The 18,807-nt window shown below is 39.0% G+C and overlaps 1 pseudogene; it reads left to right on the forward strand.

Annotated features, from left to right (window-relative positions):
* Nucleotides 1-4,718: 4,718 nt before the first annotated feature.
* LOC138308112 (uncharacterized) lies at nt 4,719-9,133 on the forward strand (annotated as a pseudogene).
* Nucleotides 9,134-18,807: the final 9,674 nt, after the last annotated feature.

Genomic DNA, 18,807 nt, shown 5'->3' on the forward strand with positions numbered 1-18,807 from the left:
GGCATTAATATCAGGATAAAAGATCAGGGTAAGAAAAGGCAAGTAAGGATTAAAACACAGATTGTAAACGTTTATTTGATAAAAAAGGTTTGCATGTGATAAAATAAATTTGGCTAAAACACACGAGAAAACTCATGCAAAATGTTGATGAAACGATGAAATGTTGAGTTGATACGATGATATGATGAGAAAAACGTTCATATTTTATCTAAAATACCAATTTCTTCGAGATAATTAAAAATACTATTATGTCTCACGGCATGAAACAAAGTGTACATGTCGGAGACATCGTAGTGCTTATCTCGTATGTGCTTAAAATCAATACAGTGCACTAAGATATGCTCCACTGTGAGAGGAGAATCACATGCATGACATGTTGGAGGATCCTCCCCTCTCAATAGATAGGAATGTGTAAAATATGTGTGTCCAGTTCGGAGCCGAGAGAGAACAACTTCCTCTCTGCGGTCTCTCCGACTGGACAGTTTAGGATTAAGTGTAGGTTGAATTTTAAACAGTTTATTGTTTGTTTCGGTAGACCACCTTTGTTGCCAATGGTGTTTGATGGCTGACTGAATTGAAGGTTTGATGTCGGTGTATGGTAGTTTCAAATCTGTTTGTGCTAGGCGAAGAGCAGTCTTAGCTGCTTTATCAGCCTGTTCATTCCCCTTTATACCCACATGACTGGGAATCCAGAGATAAGTAATTTGAGTTTTAGAAGATAATCGAAATGTTCCGATTAAAAGATTTTGGATTAGAGTATTTCTAGGACATCTTGATTTCAAAGCCTGAAGAACCGAAAGAGAGTCTGAACAGATGATTGCCTTTTCAATGCGGTGTTCTTCGATGTGGTCAAGAGCCAGACCGATAGCACAAGATTCCGCAGAGAAAATGGAGGCAACATCTGGAAGTCGGATAGAGGAACAGTGATTAGATGTACAGCATGCTGCCGCAACTTTATCACCATCTTTTGAACCGTCAGTGTAGATCTTAACATGATCAGGGAAAGCTCTGATGCACTCCCGAAAGGAGGATTTATGTTCTTCGGGTAATGCACTGGACTGCCCTCTCATGCAAAGATAAATTGATATCAGGTGTTTGAATGAGCCATGGTGGTACATCCGATATGGTGTACTCGTCAATGGCGTCGAAATTTATATTTAGTTCCTGCAAAAAATTTGAAATTCTGATGCCAAATGTTGGTATGAGCTTTTGATTTTGTCTGAATATGTCCTGGTGTTGTGGATTAAATACAAGATCGAATGCGGGGTTTTTGGGATTGGATTTCAGTTGGGCAGCATACAGTAAGGATAATTTCTTTCGTCGATCGTCTAGAGATGGCTCATTAGCTTCCACATGGAGACTCTTCACAGGTGTTGTTCGAAAAGCTCCAAGTGCCAGACGCAGTCCCTGATTCTGGATAGGGTCAAGCATCTGTAGATAGGAGCTGCGAGCCGATCCATAGACAATAGAGCCGTAGTCAAGTTTTGATCTAATAAGTGCCCGGTAGATACGCAGAAGCATTTCACGGTCTGCACCCCAATCAGAATGGGACAGAACACGTAGAATGTTCAACGCCTTCGAGCACTTATCCTTCAGATGTTTGATATGTGGAACAAAGGACAGTTTTGGATCAAATATTAGTCCAAGAAATTTAGTTTGTTCAACTCCTGGAATTTTAATTCACCATTGAGTGTGAGGTCAGGATCATTGTGCGGTTTTTGTTTTTGACAGAAGTGCATACAGACAGTTTTTGATCTTGAAAATCTAAAGCCATTTTCGTCAGCCCAATTTTGTAATTTGCCTAAACATTGTTGTAGTTGCCGTTCTATAGTGTGCATGTTTTTTGATCTGTAACAGATCAAGAAATCATCCACAAATAGAGACCCTTCCGTAGATTGGCCAAGACATTTGGTTATGCTGTTAATTTTTAGTCCAAAAAGTGTGACGGACAAGATACCACCCTGAGGGACGCCCATCTCCTGTGTTTCTGTTTCTGAATAAGTTGAACCCGTTCGAACTTTGAAATGCCTGTCAGATATAAAATTTGATATAAACTTTGGCAAATTACCACGTATACCGATATCATGGAGATCGTTCATGATTCCATATTGCCAAGTTGTGTCGTATGCCTTTTCAAGGTCAAAGAATACGGCCACAAGATGTTCTTTCTTGGCAAATGCTTCTCGTATAAATGTTTCTAGTCTAACTAAGTGGTCTACCGTTCCCCTGCGGTTTCTAAAGCCGCTTTGCAAAGGACTTAAAATATTGTTTGATTCCAGGAACCAAACTAATCTGGTATTTATCATACGTTCTAGAGTTTTACAAATACAACTCGTCAATGAAATAGGACGATAGTTATTGGCATCAGTATTATCTTTCCCGGGCTTCGGAAGGGGTATAATAGTAGATTCCTTCCAAGACTCGGGAATTTTGCCAGAAGAGTAAACTTGATTAAATATAGTTAGTTAAAAGACATTTAAGTGAAGAGTCTGGTAATTGTTTTAAAAACATATATGGAATTTCGTCTGGTCCAGCTGCCGAGTCCTTTGATTTCTCAAGGGACTCGAGCAATTCTGGTAACTCGAAAGGCCTATTGTAACTTTCACTATTGGAGGATTTAAAATTAAGACGTCTCTTTTCCTTTTCCTTTTTAAATTTTTGAAATTTTTGGAATGATTTTTGATGGATGAATTTTTAGCAAAAATTTTGGCAAAGGCGTCGGCTATTTCGGATTTTGAAGAAAATATTTTATTGTTGTTAATGAGGTGGGAGGATGGTGTTGCTTTTCTTTTCCCACTGATTTTACCTATCATTTCCCAAACTTTCTTCGAAGATGTATTGGAATTAATTTTTGAGAGGTACTCTTTCCAAGTACTTTTCTTGTCGGATTTGATAGACCTTCGAGCTTTTGCTCTCCAAATTTTAAAATTGTTATAGTTTGAGACGGTTGGCGAAGCCAAGTACCGCCTCAGAGCGGAATTTCTACCAGATCTATTGATGAATGAATCATTTGAGAGACGAAACTTTGTAGGTTTTGGCACGGATTTTGGTATGGTTTTTGTAAATAGAAGTGAGCGCTTCTGTGAAAATTTTAATGGGGTCATCGAGGTTCAAAAATTTATCCTCAATGAGCTCCTCTGCGCACAAATTTTTAAATTGAACCCAGTCCGCCTTATGTAGATTCCAACGAGGAATAGGCTCCTCAAGTTTTGTTGACCCTATGTTTTTAAGTATAATTGGAAAGTGATCGCTCCCACAGAGATCATCGTTGACCATCCAATCATAATCCAGAAGAATTGATGGATGGCACAACGATAGATCAATGTGGGTAAGCGAGCCAGAGGCAGGGTGTAAATATGTTGGGGCATTGGTGTTATAAAGACATAAGCTGTTTTTATTAATAAAATCTTCGATACGTCTACCTCTATCGTCAGTGCCAGGGGAGCCCCAGAGGCTATTATGACCGTTAAAGTCACCCATGATAATATGTGGCACTGGTAGTTGTGATACGATGTTACTCAGTTCATCACAACTAAATGGAGTATTTGGAGGTAAATATATAGAACAGACTGTTATTTTTCACTGAAGAGTTGCGCTTATAGCAACAGCTTGCAAGGTGGTATCTAGCTGAATGTGTCTGTGAGGAACGTTTTTATGCACCGCCACACCACCTGATGGGCGGCCACCTGTTGTTGGAGTTTTGGTGTATAGTGTAAATTGTCGGAGATTGATGGTGTCTTTCAGCATTATTTCTTGAAGGCAGAATATGGATGGGTTTTTTGTTTGTATAAGATATATTAATTCTTCTATGTTCGCTTTAAATCCGCGTATGTTCCATTGTATGATAGTGTTTGTCTCTATATTGATCCTTGAGGATAGTTTGTCGGACCGACAGGACTACATGAAGCAGGTTGTTTGGTGGCAATAAATGTGTTGTCACCAAACTCGCTGTCGTCCGATAGAACATCATAGATGTTCCGTCCAAGGATAGGGTCATCTGATCCCTTACTGGGTTTGTTGTTTAGTGCAGGGAGCCTCGCCAGCTTTACCTTGGTGGTTTTGGTCTGGCGTTGCTCCTGCGGTGGTGTATTTGCTGGACGCTTTGCTTTATCGGGGAGTTTTTTAACGTCAATAGACGGTGAAGATGTAGCACGTCTATGACGAGCGGCGGTAACTTTTTTTCTGATGTTCGGTGTTTGAATTTGGTGTTGTGTAAGTCCTGGAGACGCCGGTGGGATTGGCGTTTTAGCTCCAGGTGGCCCAGCAGGTGGTTTTTGTTGTGGTTTGTTTTGTGGTTTACATGGACCTGACTTGAACCTGTTCGGGTCCCCCATGATTACTTTGCAGGCCTTAGCATCAGCCATATCTGGGACATCATTGTCCCAGTTAGGCTTGTCAACCAAGGCCTGGACCGACGCATGTTTGACGGTGACACTGTCAAAGGGCGTCTTTGCGCGGGTGATCTGGGCATGGGTTGCCACATTCAGGTCTGAACACTCGACTATCCTCCTAGCTTCAGGGAAGGAGACACCTCGGGTATATTTGACCCGTAATATCTCCCTCTCCCGAGTCCAGGCAGGACAGGTGCGAGCAGACACAGCATGGTCACCCCCGCAATTGACGCAGTGACGGTTGACAATGTCACATTCGTCTTTTTTGTCGTGACCTTCACGGCCACAGTACTGACATACCATTTTCCGTCTACAATTGCTCTCATGATGGCCGTACCTCTGGCAGTTACGGCACCTCAATGGATTGGGGATGTAGACATAGGTGATGATGAGTTCAGCGACATAATAGTGAAAGATGAGTATTATTTACTTAATGAAGACATCCAATAAACGAAGCTGTGACGTATTTGTTTAGCATAACGATGCATCAAAGTCTTATTGTGTTGTTGATGTGTTTGAGGTTAGGGCTATTACTAGAAGACTTAGCGTATAGATTCTGCATAGGGACAACCACATGTGGAACAATTTTCAACAGATGAATTTACTATTTAGACAACCATTTACCATTTATATGTCCTGGTTATGTGGCCATTATCTGGTTATTACTGCTACAGACAGTAACATGACTCGGGCATTAAAAACAAAGTTTCCAGCCACTAGTGTCATCATTGAAGATACAGAGATCAGAACCGAGACACCAAGTTCACTACACTTAAAATCCTTAAATAAATGTACAGTGACTACAAATCCCATAAGACGTGGAAAACATTGGTAGGAATAAGTCCAGCTGGTGTATTGGCACGTGTTTCTGGTGTAGCAGCAGAAGTGACAAATATTTGACAATTACACCCCAATCAGAATGGGACAGAACACGTAGAATGTTCAGCGTGCAATTAAAAGTTTGTTTGTTTGTTTGTTTGAGTTTTACGGCCCATCGACAACTAAGGTCATTTAGGGCCAAACTACAAGTCATGCATTAATATCAGGATAAAAGTTCAGGGTAAGAAAAAGCAAGTAAGGACTAAAACATAGATTGTAAACGTTAATTTGATAAAAAAAGAAGGTTTGCATGGGATAAAATAAATTTGGCTAAAACACATGAGAAAACTCATGCACAATGTTGATGAAACGATGAAATGTTGAGTTGATACGATGTATGATGAGAAAACGTTCATATTTTGCTTAAAATACCGATCTCTTTGAGATAATTAAAAATACGATTATGTCTCACGGCATGAAACAAAGTGTACATGTCGGAGACATCGTAGTATTTATCTCGTATGTGTTTAAAATCAATACAATGCAATAAAATATGCTCCACTGTGAGAGGAGAATCACATGCATGGCATGTAGGAGGATCCTCCCCTCTCAATAGATAGGAATGGAATGTGTAAAATATGTGTGTCCAGTTCGGAGCCGAGAGAGTACAACTTCCTCTCTGCGGTCTCTCCGACTGGACAGTTTAGGATTAAGTGTAGGTTGAATTTTAAACAGTTTATTGTTTGTTTCGGTAGACCACCTTTGTTGCCAATGGTGTTTGATGGCTGACTGAATTGAAGGTTTGATGTCGGTGTATGGTAGTTTCAAATCTGTTTGTGCTAGGCGAAGAGCAGTCTTAGCTGCTTCATCAGCCTGTTCATTCCCCTTTATACCCACATGACTGGGAATCCAGAGATAAGTAATTTGAGTTTTAGAAGATAATCGAAATGTTCGGATTAAAAGATTTTGGATTAGAGTATTTCTAGGGCTTCTTGATTTCAAAGCCTGAAAAACCGAAAGAGAGTCTGAACAGATGATTGCCTTTTCAATGCGGTGTTCTTCGATATGGTCAAGCGCCAGACCGATAGCACATGCTTCCGCAGAGAAAATGGAGGCAATATCCGGGAGTCGGATAGAGGAGCAGTGATTAGATGTACAGCATGCTGCCGCAACTTTATCACCATCTTTTGATCCGTCAGTGTAGATCTGAACATGGTCAGGGAAAGCCCTAATGCACTCCCGAAAGGAGGATTTGTGTTCTTCGGGTAATGCACTGGATTTTGCCCTCTCATGTAGAGATAAATTGATATCAGGTGTTTGAATGAGCCATGGTGGTACATCCGATACGGTGTACTTGTCAATGGTGTCGAAAGTTATATTAAGTTCCAGCAAAAATTTTGAAATTCTGATGCCAAATGTTGGTATGAGCTTTTGATTTTGTGTAAATATTTCTTGGTGTTGTGGATTGAATACAAGGTTAAATGCAGGATTTTTGGGGTTGGATTTCAGTTGAGCAGCATACTGTCAGGATAATTTCTTTCGTCGATCGTCTAGAGATGGCTCATTAAAAGGCAAAGGAGGTGGGAAGGTGCGCGATATGTTCACAAGGGATTTTTCGAGCTACATTCAGCATGTTAAACCTGATGTAATAATTCTACAGATTGGTGATAATGATCTGTTAGTGTCAATCTGACCATGATCAGGATATTTTGTCTGTTGTGAGCTGGTTAGTGTTCAGACATGGTGTCCGCCATGTTGGCGTGTTGCCTCGTGTGAGGCTAGTTTACCTGCAGCTTTGTATAATGACTCTGTATGGCAGGTTAACTGTTGAAAGACCGCATATCGGAATTACCACATGTTACGTACCATAAGCATAAGGGACTGAAAGCCAGTGCACAAAATGTGTTTTTGTCGGACTGTGTTCATTTGAATTATTCATGTGGCATGCCTAAATATATTCGGAGTGTCTGTGGGGCAGTGTTTTCGTCATATCGGAGAATTACACAGTTCAGTATGAAGTAAGTATCTCCGTGGTTTCAGTTTATGGTAAATCTCGATATGGTTTTTATTTACATGCCAAAATGTTGGCCTGATTATCTTTGTTCGCGGAAAAGGGGCCGTCTCAAAAGCGGAATCAATGCATCTGGGTTAACACATGCGCGTTATGGTTCTTTCGACGAACTTCCGGGGTCGTCTCAAAGGGTCTTTGTTTTGTTTACATTTATGTATATCGTGGTGTGGTAATTTCACATATACATACTGTAGTTCAACCCTCAAGATTTTACGATACATCGTTAGTTCAACCCTCAAGATTTTACGATACATCGTAAGTTATCTAGATACGGGTTATGATAAGTATGCAAACAGTGAGGTAAGGCGTACAGTTTAACTGTATCATTATTTTGCCCAGTTCCCACCTTTTTAAATTGGTTCATGTGGGATGACATACGATGCCATCACCATAGGTGAGCTTGATTTCTTTGCACATGTGGGTATGATGTATGCACCATTGGTGTGCTACGTTTATGTGGGATTGTTCAACATTTGCAGAAGGTGTAGGTTTATTTCACTGTGGCAGCTATACTAGTTGGACTTGCTGTTTGCATGCTTTCATTTTATCCTGATCACATATATTTAATATATATATATTTATTGTATTTAGCGTTAAAGGGCTGTGGTTGAAATATGAAGCTATATATATATTCGCTTTACCTAGTATCTCAGCATTGTTGACATTGTTTTAATTTTGTTTTTGAGGGATTTTGACCATGCCAGCAACACGGCAAAGCAGGAGAGCCAAAGAACGGCATACTCTGGTACGGACCAGTCGGCCAACTCGCCAAACAGTGACCATGATAATGGGGCCACAGAAAGTGAGATTCCGGTGCCCGGTGCAGCTACAGTAACACAACCCAATACAATGCCATCCAACAACAATTGTTTTTTTTTTTTATTAATTGACGTCCTATTAACAGCTAGGGTCATGTAAGGACGGCCTCCCATGTATGCGGTGTGTTGAATTTTATGTTGTTTGTTTGAGTTTTACGGCCCATCGACAACTAAGGTCATTTAGGGCCAAACTACAAGGCAGGCATTAGTATAGGAGCTGCGAGCCGAGCCGTAGTCAGGTTTTGATCAAATAAGTGCCCGGTAGATAAGCAGAAGCATTTAAGTCCCGTGCTGTTCATACTCGATCTATGGAATAATGGAATCTGGCATTTCAGATTTTTGTAACAATTGTTGTGCATGGTAAGTCGGAATTGGCAGCCCCGTTAATGAAGTATGCGCATGTTGTGCAGCAAATTGGCAAAAGGGCTGGAGATCAAGCTACGATTATGTATGAAATAATTTTCGTGAATGGAGACGGGCATCCCCACACCTATTGCCTTATGATCAAGCAAATACAGAACTGTACTTAGAGGCCATGACCTCGCAGTCAGCTTTTGGGGCTAAGACCAACAAAGGAGCTAATTAAAGTAGTAATGGTCAATCAAGTTCATCAGCCCTACAAAACAAAGTTTGTTATGCCTTTCAAAAAAAGGTTTTGTGTAATAGACCCAACTGATGGTGCAAACATGCCTGTAGGGATTGTGGGGGGAACCATTCCTTTCGGAAATGTCATAGCAACAATTTGGGAGAAAGAAAAGATAAGATCCTAAATTTAGTCGCCTGTTACGATCATGCAATAGGGGCAGCGGATAGCAACAAAGGCGACTCTTCCCACAATGCATCCTCAATAGTCCAATCTTCGGGGGGTAAACCCAAATCAACAAATACCAATAAGTGACATTACGCCAGTTAAATTTGACCGTTTAGCTTTGTATTTACAGGGTTATCCAAAAGCAGCATTTGATTTTTTTAGATCAGGGTTTTACAAGAAGATTTTAAAGGCCCAAGGCTGCATAGGTTAAGTAAAAATTTACAATCGGTTAGAGAACGGATTAGAGAACATCCAGACATTTTGACATGCAAACTCAATGCAGAAATCTCCCACAATAGGAATGTGAACACTTTTACCAAATTACCGTTATCAAATTAGTGGCGAGTTCCGGCTCATTCACCACTTATAGTTTCCTTTAGGAGAGTCCATTAATGATGGAATTAGTGAGATGGATATAACGTTTCAATACGAGACGTTAGATCATGCTATCCAGCGTATTAATGAATGTGGAAGAAACACATTGTTAGCTAAATTTTTGTTTGTTTGATTTATTAACGTCCTATTAACAGCTATGGTCATGTAAGGACGGCCTCCCATGTATGCGGTGTGTTGCGTGTATGTTGTGCGAGGTGAGTGTACTGGGAGACTGCGGTATGTTCGTGTTGTGTCTTCTTGTATAGTGGAACTGTTGCCCTTTTTATAGTGCTATATCACTGAAGCATGCCGCCAAAGACTCTCTTAACCCGTGTCAAAGGAAAAATGAACTAGTTACTAGCCAACATTATCACCTCGGATAATTATAACCATACCTTTAAAGTTATATGTGCCGTAACTGGTCGAAAATTTGGACATGCTATTTTTTCTTCAATTATCTATTTAAAACCATAAGTTTTAACGAATAAAGCTGTGAAAATCATTCAAATGGACAGACAATCATATATAATGCCTTAAAAACGTAAGTTAGAACACATTGGTTATGTACTGTGAAATTCTTTTTTTTATGCCTTATACATGTTTAGATGGAAATATACCTTCAGAAATCACTTTACAATTACTAATAATACTGTAAAAATGTGCAATGAAATTTTGGACACCAAGATGACTTCATGGTCTGACCGTATGTACTCATTTCATTACACTGAAGATATTAATATAATGATTTTTCGCAGTACTGCCAAAAATCATTTTCAGTCCTTTTTGTACTTGAAAGTTAGAACTTATGCATTGAAAGTAGTACCTGAACCGTTTAACGTTCCCAAATTTGCGTTTTGTTTGTGTTATTTCCGTTAGCAATCGTTAGCGTTAGCTATCGTTAATCGTTATTGTTTGCGTTAGCAATCGTTAATCGTTAGTTGCGTTTACAATCGTTTGCGTTAGAAATTGTTTGCGTTAATCGTTAGCAGGACCCACTTCCGCTAACGTTAACCACTAAAAATAGAACCAAATGCCGGTGATATGCTTTGACTATCCGGATATAATGTTCATTTTTATCTACTAAGATATTACGTTTACCGCTTCGTGTATCCACGACGACTGATAGATTACACAAGAAAATAGCTAAATCAGATGACGACTGATAGATTACACAAGAAAATAGCTAAATCAGATAATAAAAATATAAAAATGTTATTACAGACACGCTGCATAATATTTTTCTTGTTATGTTAAATATTATCAATGTACGAAGAACGCAAAAAAAGACTCGGAAGATTTGTAAATAAATTCGTGAAATTTAAAAATCATTAATATGACGAGTTTAAACATAAGGAATAGGTGAGATTTGGCATTTACATGTACATATTTTTAAACGCAATTTATTAGTACTTTTATTTATATGAAAATGGAATAAAATGATGTAAATGTTTGCAATCCTACAACTACATGTAGAACACATGTAGATAATTCGAACTGTGCAGGGGTACTTTACATTGTAAGCCTTCACACGTACTGTACGCGTGTCAAGTCAGCTCATATCAATAACAAGAGGCCCAAAGGGCCTTAACGGTCATCTGACTACCTTGGCAATAGTAAATTTAATTTCATATGGTGTCACTTTGTCAGGACCGTGTCAGGATCATTTTCAATTTCTTTCAACAAATTTTCTTTCAAACAAGAGGCCAAAGGGCCTTAACATGTAGGAAGTTAATTAGATATAGTGTCATGGTAGCCATCTTCGATTTGGGATCAACCAGAGATGTAACAACACTTTGTCGGGACCATGTCAGGATCATTTCATGCAAGTTTCAGCCAAATCGCACAACTTGAGAAGAAGTTCAAAATGTGTTTTAAAGATGGCGGCTGTGGCGGCCATCTTGGTTTTCCGATTGACCCGAAAAATAACAACACTTTGTCAGGACCATGTCAGGATCATTTCATGCAAGTTTCAGCCAAATCGCACTGGTAGAACTTGAGAAGTTCAAAATGTATTTTCAAGATGACGGCTTTGGTGGCTATCTTGGATTACGGATCGACCCGAAAAATAAGAACACTTTGTCGGGCCATATCAGGATCATTTCATGCCAGTTTCAGCCAAATCGCATCGGTAGAACTTGAGAAGAAGTTCAAAATGTGTTTTCAAGATGGCGGCTGTGGCGGCCATCTTGGATTTCGGATCGACCCGAAAAATAACAACACTTTGTCGGGACCATGTCAGGATCATTTCATGCAAGTTTCAGCCAAAATGCACTGGTAGAACTTGAGAAGAAGTTCAAAATGTATTTTCAAGATGGCGGCTGTGGCGGCCATCTTGAATTACGGATCGACCCGAAAAATAACAACACTTAGTCGGGACCATATCAGGATCATTTCATGCCAGTTTCAGCCAAATCGCACCGGTAGAACTTGAGAAGAAGTTCAAAATGTGCTTTCAAGATGGCGGCTTTGGCGGCCATCTTGGATTTCGGATCGACCCGAAAAATAACAACACTTTGTCGGGACCATGTCAGGATCATTTCATGCAAGTTTCAGGCTTATTGCACCGGTAGAACTTGAGAAGAAGTTCAAAATGTGTTTTCAAGATGGCGGCTGTGGCGGCCATTTTGAATTTCGGATCGACCCGAAAAATAACAACACTTTGTCGGGACCATGGCAGGATCATTTCATGCAAGTTTCAGCCAAAACGTACTGGTAGAACTTGAGAAGAAGTTCAAAATGTGAAAAGTTAACGCACGGCGCACGGCGGACGGCGCACGGCGGACGGCGACGGACGAAACATGACGACTATAGGTCATCCTGACCCTTCGGGTCAGATGACCTAAAAACTGAACAGTCACGGGCACCTTCTCACACGTGTTCGTTGTTATTTGTAACTGGATTCTCATGAACTATAAAATGAGAGAACTGCAAATGGTGAAACACGAATTCAAATGTTCAATCTTTATTACAGTAGCTGTGGCGTATGTACGTGCATTTGTAAATGTACATGTACGACCCTAAATCGATGCCTAGTCAATTGTAAGCAATGAGCTTTTATGAATGCACACCCTAGTAATATACAGCGTGTAATCCGTTATGAAACAAATATTCCGAGAATACAATTTTCCATGGTAAGCGGAAGAGCCTTTCGACAATCTACAAAAAACATGAAACTTGTGATTGATGCGGGAAACACTATAAGATGTTAATTATTACAATTGTTGAGTTATGAAACATCAATAATAGAAATCAAACATACAGATGGAAATTTGGTTTACTGCATTTTAAATGTGTTTGTGTGAAAATGTTTTATTCGTCATTTCAATACCATGATACTATTTAAAGTACCAGTATACGCTCGATCGCTTCACTAAAGTTATGACATTGTGACGGTAATATTATCAATAAAGTGTTGTTGTAACAATTTGTTTATTATTTCTTAAAATGTCGGACAAATATGACACTTAGAATAATACAATTCTCTCTTAATACGTACGGCTGTACACGTAATTTGTAAACGTACGTGTGAAGTGGAAACTTCGTATCGAGTACAGTCGTGTTTGACTTCATTGTGTTATTATCAGTAAAGAGATGTTGTAACAATTTGTTATTTCTTAAAATATCGGGTAAAATGACACTTTAGAATAATACCATTCTTTTTTAATACACACAGTTGCTCATGTAATTCATTTTGTAAACATACATTTTGTACATGTAAAGTGGAAACTTTGCATTGAGTACTGTCGTCTTTGACTTCATCGTGTCCATATAGTTTTCATAGGCAAATGTTTATATGATATACAGAAACTTTAATCCCGAACATACTCCAGATTTTCTTGTACTTTCGTTTGTATTTCAGAACGTCAAGATCCGTAATTTATTTACCGTCAAGCCGTGTCCGTGATTATAACAGTGGTATTTCCGGTTTATCATAGCCGATCGTTTTGCGTTAATCGTTAGCCGGTATTGCGTTAATCGTTAGTGTTAGCAATCGTTAGCGTTAGCTAACGGACGATTTTTTTGCGTTGCGTTTGCGTTAGGCTGGGAACGTTAAACGGTTCAGGTACTGTATTGTAATTCTCAAAATGTTGGTAACTTTTGGAGTTCAATATCATATTAAAAGCTCTTCTTGATTCGTGACTATGAAAAATACGGCACATATAACTTTAAAGCTAGGATGTCCAGACCTCTGGCTTCAAATGATATATTTTATACTGTTTTTAACATTTACATATTTTAACTATGCACACTAGTACTCATGACATGTCAGTATAAATCTATAATCATTATAATGATTGTGGACATAGATTGGCAGAAGCAGAATTACAGTACTTTATTTTATTTCAAACACTAATTCTGACTGTTTGATATCCAATAAAAGCTGTATTTCTCCGTTCCTGATAACTTGGTAACTTAGATAAAAACCAGAATTAATTTACATGTAATTGGTTTTCCTATATATGATACAGATGGAAGTCCCGAAACAGATGCAGTAATACAACATGAATGCTTTGACTACCTGTTTGCTCCGCCAGAATTACTTGTTGGTGACGAGTCATTCCGAGAACTTTTAGGGAAGTTTGATGTTGCAACAATTGTTCCATACCATTGCATGCTGGTGAGTAAACTAGATGGTTTAAAAGCGTCATATACATGCATGGGCAGCACAGTAATAATTACAATTAGTTCATATACCTTTAAAATTCTTATTTAAGCTTTTAGGTATTTCAGTTACTTTCAATTAGGCTTTCACAGTAAAACAAATATTTTTGATGGATTAAAAATCAAACTAGGGTTTATAACAGTCATGAAACATCATGATCATTACAGTACCTGTGGTATGAATGTTATGTATATTTAAACATATATATATCAAAATTATCTGTAAAGATCTGCTTGGAATGACTTTCGGTAAAATGTGAGAAAGAAGCATTATTAGTCTCATTGTTAGCAATATTGAATATAATTATGTTATATGATATTCATTTGTGGTATTTTTCATTCATATAGGGGTTGGATTTCGTTTTTATGTTAACCATGCTTGTATGGAGCAATTCCTCTAAGAATATGTTCAATATGGGGCACGCGCCCCATATTGAATATATTCTTAGAGGAATTGCTCCATACAAGCATGGTTAACATAAAAACGAAATCCAACCCCTATATTTACACTCACACGACTTTTTATTTATATTTTATGCAATAAAATCGTCATTTGAAAGTGACTTAATTATTCAATAAAAGTCGGTCAAAAGTGGGAGGAGCTTACTCAATTGAACAGCGAATGATGACGCTTCACGTAAGGTAGAATTATTCATCTGCGACAACAAAAAAGTTCAATATTTCAGTGTAAAATAAACATGACAAACAAAGTAAATTTCAGAGATAATTTTAGTTAATCAGATCAGAACTTTAAATATATATTCAATTTTGCTAAAAGTTAATATATAGCGTAATAACATAAAGAATTTGTACACGGCCACATGTGTGAACTCGGTGACCGTTATTGTGCAGCGAGGCGAAGCTGACGCACGCTTACACACTTTAGTTTGCCCAAGTTGTCAAAATACCGATTTTCAAGTAGCTCAATGTGTTTGAGATGTCGTCTGACTTGACGATATTACATCCTTGGGAGCCATGTGATTATATAATCTACGCTTAGATCCATATCGCCATCGATAGATGAAACAAATTCACTTGTGTTCGATGGATACAATGTATTTGTGGTGACGCGGAACTGTAAACACGTGGATTATTAGCGGTGCATGTTTTATAATACACATGATTAAATACTCAAAGAACAAAGACAAGAGGATATGTTTATAACTGACCTCTATCAGAGGGTCTCACACCCGTCCACCCCAAAGGCTCGATCGTAGGACGAACATAGGCACAGAGGTAATGTTTACATTTGACACCCATCATTTTTAACAAAAATGAAAGCATGTCGCCCCGGTCGGGATATTTTTCCGTTTCTTTATACAATTGTTAATTTAAAAATTGTTTGAATCATATATAAATATAAAACATGTATATATTGTTTACATTTTTCCAAAATTCTTTGAAAAACAACAATATACACGTAATGTTGCGTCAAAATGTAAACAAAGCCATGTGTTTCTTTTAAAAAAAGTAGTCCTTTTACGTTGCACAGAACATTTCCTTACGCAAGTTCAAAGTTCAATGTTGCCATGCAGTTATGGTAAACAAAATCGGCTAGTATAGGCGTATAGTGACCAAGCCTAGCAAGTGTAAATATATAGGGGTGAACTAGATCATGATGACCATGCAGCTTTTTGGAAGTGGTTCAGCTATTTAGGTCGGTATTCGTTTGTTTGTTTGTTTGAGTTTCACAAAGAAATCATGTACTTAAACAGTTCTTTAGAGTAAAGCAAAAACAGTCAATATATTCAAATCCTCCCTTGGTACCACCTCACTTTTGGCCTTGAGTTGAGCGTTCGCCCCTGTGAGGAAGGCTCTGGGTTCTGTCCCCTGGCCGAGACACACCAAAGTCTATAAAAGTGGTAGTTTCTGCTCCTGCTTAGCGTTCAGCATACAGGGAGTGGGACGACTGGTTCGCCCGTTGTCAGTATAATGTGACCGGGTGGGGTGTGTTGCTTGGTGTCTTCGGCGGCATGCTTCAGTGATATAGCACTATAAAAAGGGCAACAGTTCCACTATACAAGAAGACTCAACACTAACATACCGCAGTCTCCCAAAAAGACGCACCACGCACAACATACACGCAACACACCGCATACATGGGAGGCCGTCCTTAAATGACCATAGCTGTTAATAGGACGTTAATAAATCAAACAAACAAAATCAAATAATTTGTATTAGTATTATTAGTGCTCCTTTTTGAAGGAAATTCCTACATGCCATGCATGTGATTCTCCTCACACAGTGGAGCATGTTTTATTGCATTGTATTGATTTTAAACACATACGAGATAAGTACTATGATGTCTCCAACATGTACACTTTGTTTCATGCCGTGAGGCATAATCGTATTTTCAAACAAAATATGAATGTTTTCTCATCATATCATCGTATCAACTCAACATTTCATCGTTTCATCGATATTGTGCATGAGTTTTCTCATGTGTTTTAGCCAAAACTATTTTATCCCATGCAAACCTTTTTTTTATCAAAGAAAACGTTTACGGTCTGTGTTTTAGTCCTTAATTGCCTTTTCTTACCCTGATATTTTATCCTGATATTAATGCATGACTTGTAGTTTGGCCCTAAATGACCTTAGTTGTCGATGGGCCGTAAAACTCAAACATACAAACAAACAAACAAATGAAGGGAATTAAATTTAAATCCTGCATGCTATCAATTCAAAAATAATCACCTGAGTATTTTTCAATCCAGAGAAATCACTGTATTTGTGTTCACCCAGTCACACTATACTGACAACGAGCAAACCAATCGTCCCACTCACTGAATTTTGAGCGCTAAGCGGGAGCAGAAACTACCACTTTTATAGACTTTGGTGTGTCTTGGCCAGGGGATAGAACCCAGAGCCTTCATCACAGGGCGAACGCTCAACTCAAGGCCAAAAGTGAGGCGGTGCCAAGGGAGGCATTAGGAAAGATAAAGTCAGTTAGGAAGAAGAGAAAAGATAAGATCCTAAATTTAGTCGCCTTTTACGATCATGCATTAGGGGCAGCAGGTACAATTCTAAGGTAGGGCCATATATTGTTGTAACCCAATGTGTGAAAGAGGATCTTGGTTCCATGTAGAATGTTTGGGTATGGAGGAAGATGAGGTTCCAGATGGGCATTGGTTTTGTTCTGATGAATTCACAGCCATACATGCAACAGCTGGCAGAGGAAAATCGAGAAATTTTCTGATGGAAAGAAAGATTATGCGAGTCACCTGGTGTTGAAACGTCTGAACAACATAGACAGACATGATGCTGTGAAAAAGAATGATGGAGTGGGAATAATAAGACACTGGCGTTGTGACATGTTTTACTTTTTTGAAAGAAATCATCCCACATCCCAAGTTTAGACTCTTGGCAAATAAAGCTGGTGCCACATCTGATAGAATTAAACATTCCCTGATGTGGGAAAGGACAGTGAATGTCGTTGGTGGTTGCAGGAAAAACATTCTTAAGGACCTACATTGCGAGCACCTGAACAGGGAATACAAGGTTAACAGTAGGACTGCTGGAGGACAGTTGACAGAGGAGACTGTGATGAGATATAGTCAGATGTTGGGTATCGGCAAACAGATTGCCAAAATATTTGACAAGCAGGCTATCGGTGAACCTAATCCAACCCGAAAGCATGAAGGTGTTGACAGGAAAAAGGACATTCAGTTTATGGTGAAAATGTTGCACTCCCATAAACTGTTTTCACGTCACATACGAAGCCAAGGGTTTCAAAGGATTCACTGATTTCCACATACATAAAGGTGTCACACATTCAAAGAAATTCAAACTAACGAAGGCTTTCTAAATATCTGGAAAATATGGCTGTTCAAAGAGAAATGCTTACGCAGCTTGAATGAAATTTCACATTTCCCGACCAGTTAACTAATATAACTTTTAATGAGGTCAGTCACGGTTTTGTTTCTTTTAGGGCATGAACATAATTTCATACAGTTTGCACAACATTTACAAAAATCACAGGAACAAGAATGCTGAACACAGTTACCATTACATTTTGTAAGGTTTGAAGGCTTTCAAATCACTGTCATGCCCTGTACATAATAAGGAGAAATGTTTTAAGATGTTTTGTTTGTATAATTTACGTCCTATTAACAGCTATGGTCATGTAAGGACGGCCTCCCATGTATGCGGTGTGTTGAGTGTATGTTGTGCGAGGTGAGTGTACTGGGAGACTGCGGTATGTTCGTGTTGTGTCTTCTTGTATAGTGGAACTGTTGCCCTTTTTATAGTGCTATATCACTGAAGCATGCCGCCGAAGACACCAAGCAACACACCCCACCCGGTCACATTATACTGACAACGGGCGAACCAGTCGTCCCACTCCCTGTGTGCTGAACGCTAAGCAGAAGCAGAAACTACCACTTTTATAGACTTTGGTGTGTCTCGGCCAGGGGACAGAACCCAGAGCCTTCCTCACAGGGGCGAATGCTCAACCCAGGGCCAAAAGTGAGGCGGTGCCAAGGTAGGCATTAGGAAAGATAAAGTCAATTAGGAAGAAGAGAAAAGATAAGATCCTAAGTTTAGTCGCCTTTTACGATCATGCAATAGGGGCAACAGGTACAATTCTAACGTTTTAAGATGTACACACGTTGACAACTGATGCATGTAGGTAGATCCCTCATGTATTATACAGTTTTTTCGTAACTTCTTGGATATACATAGCATATTGCTATACATTTTCTTCCATCGCTTCCGCCACTCCCCATCTCCTGCCATAATTGTAGCAAGGAGGGTGGTAAACCCCAAATTACAACCATTGATATGTCTGGTATGTCAATACCCATTCCAACTGCAACTGTTAGAATCATAATTATAATGGTACCATCTGTTGCAAAGTTTTCT

This window comes from Argopecten irradians, chromosome 14 (assembly GCF_041381155.1).
Source record: "Argopecten irradians isolate NY chromosome 14, Ai_NY, whole genome shotgun sequence".
NCBI lineage: Eukaryota > Metazoa > Mollusca > Bivalvia > Pectinida > Pectinidae > Argopecten > Argopecten irradians.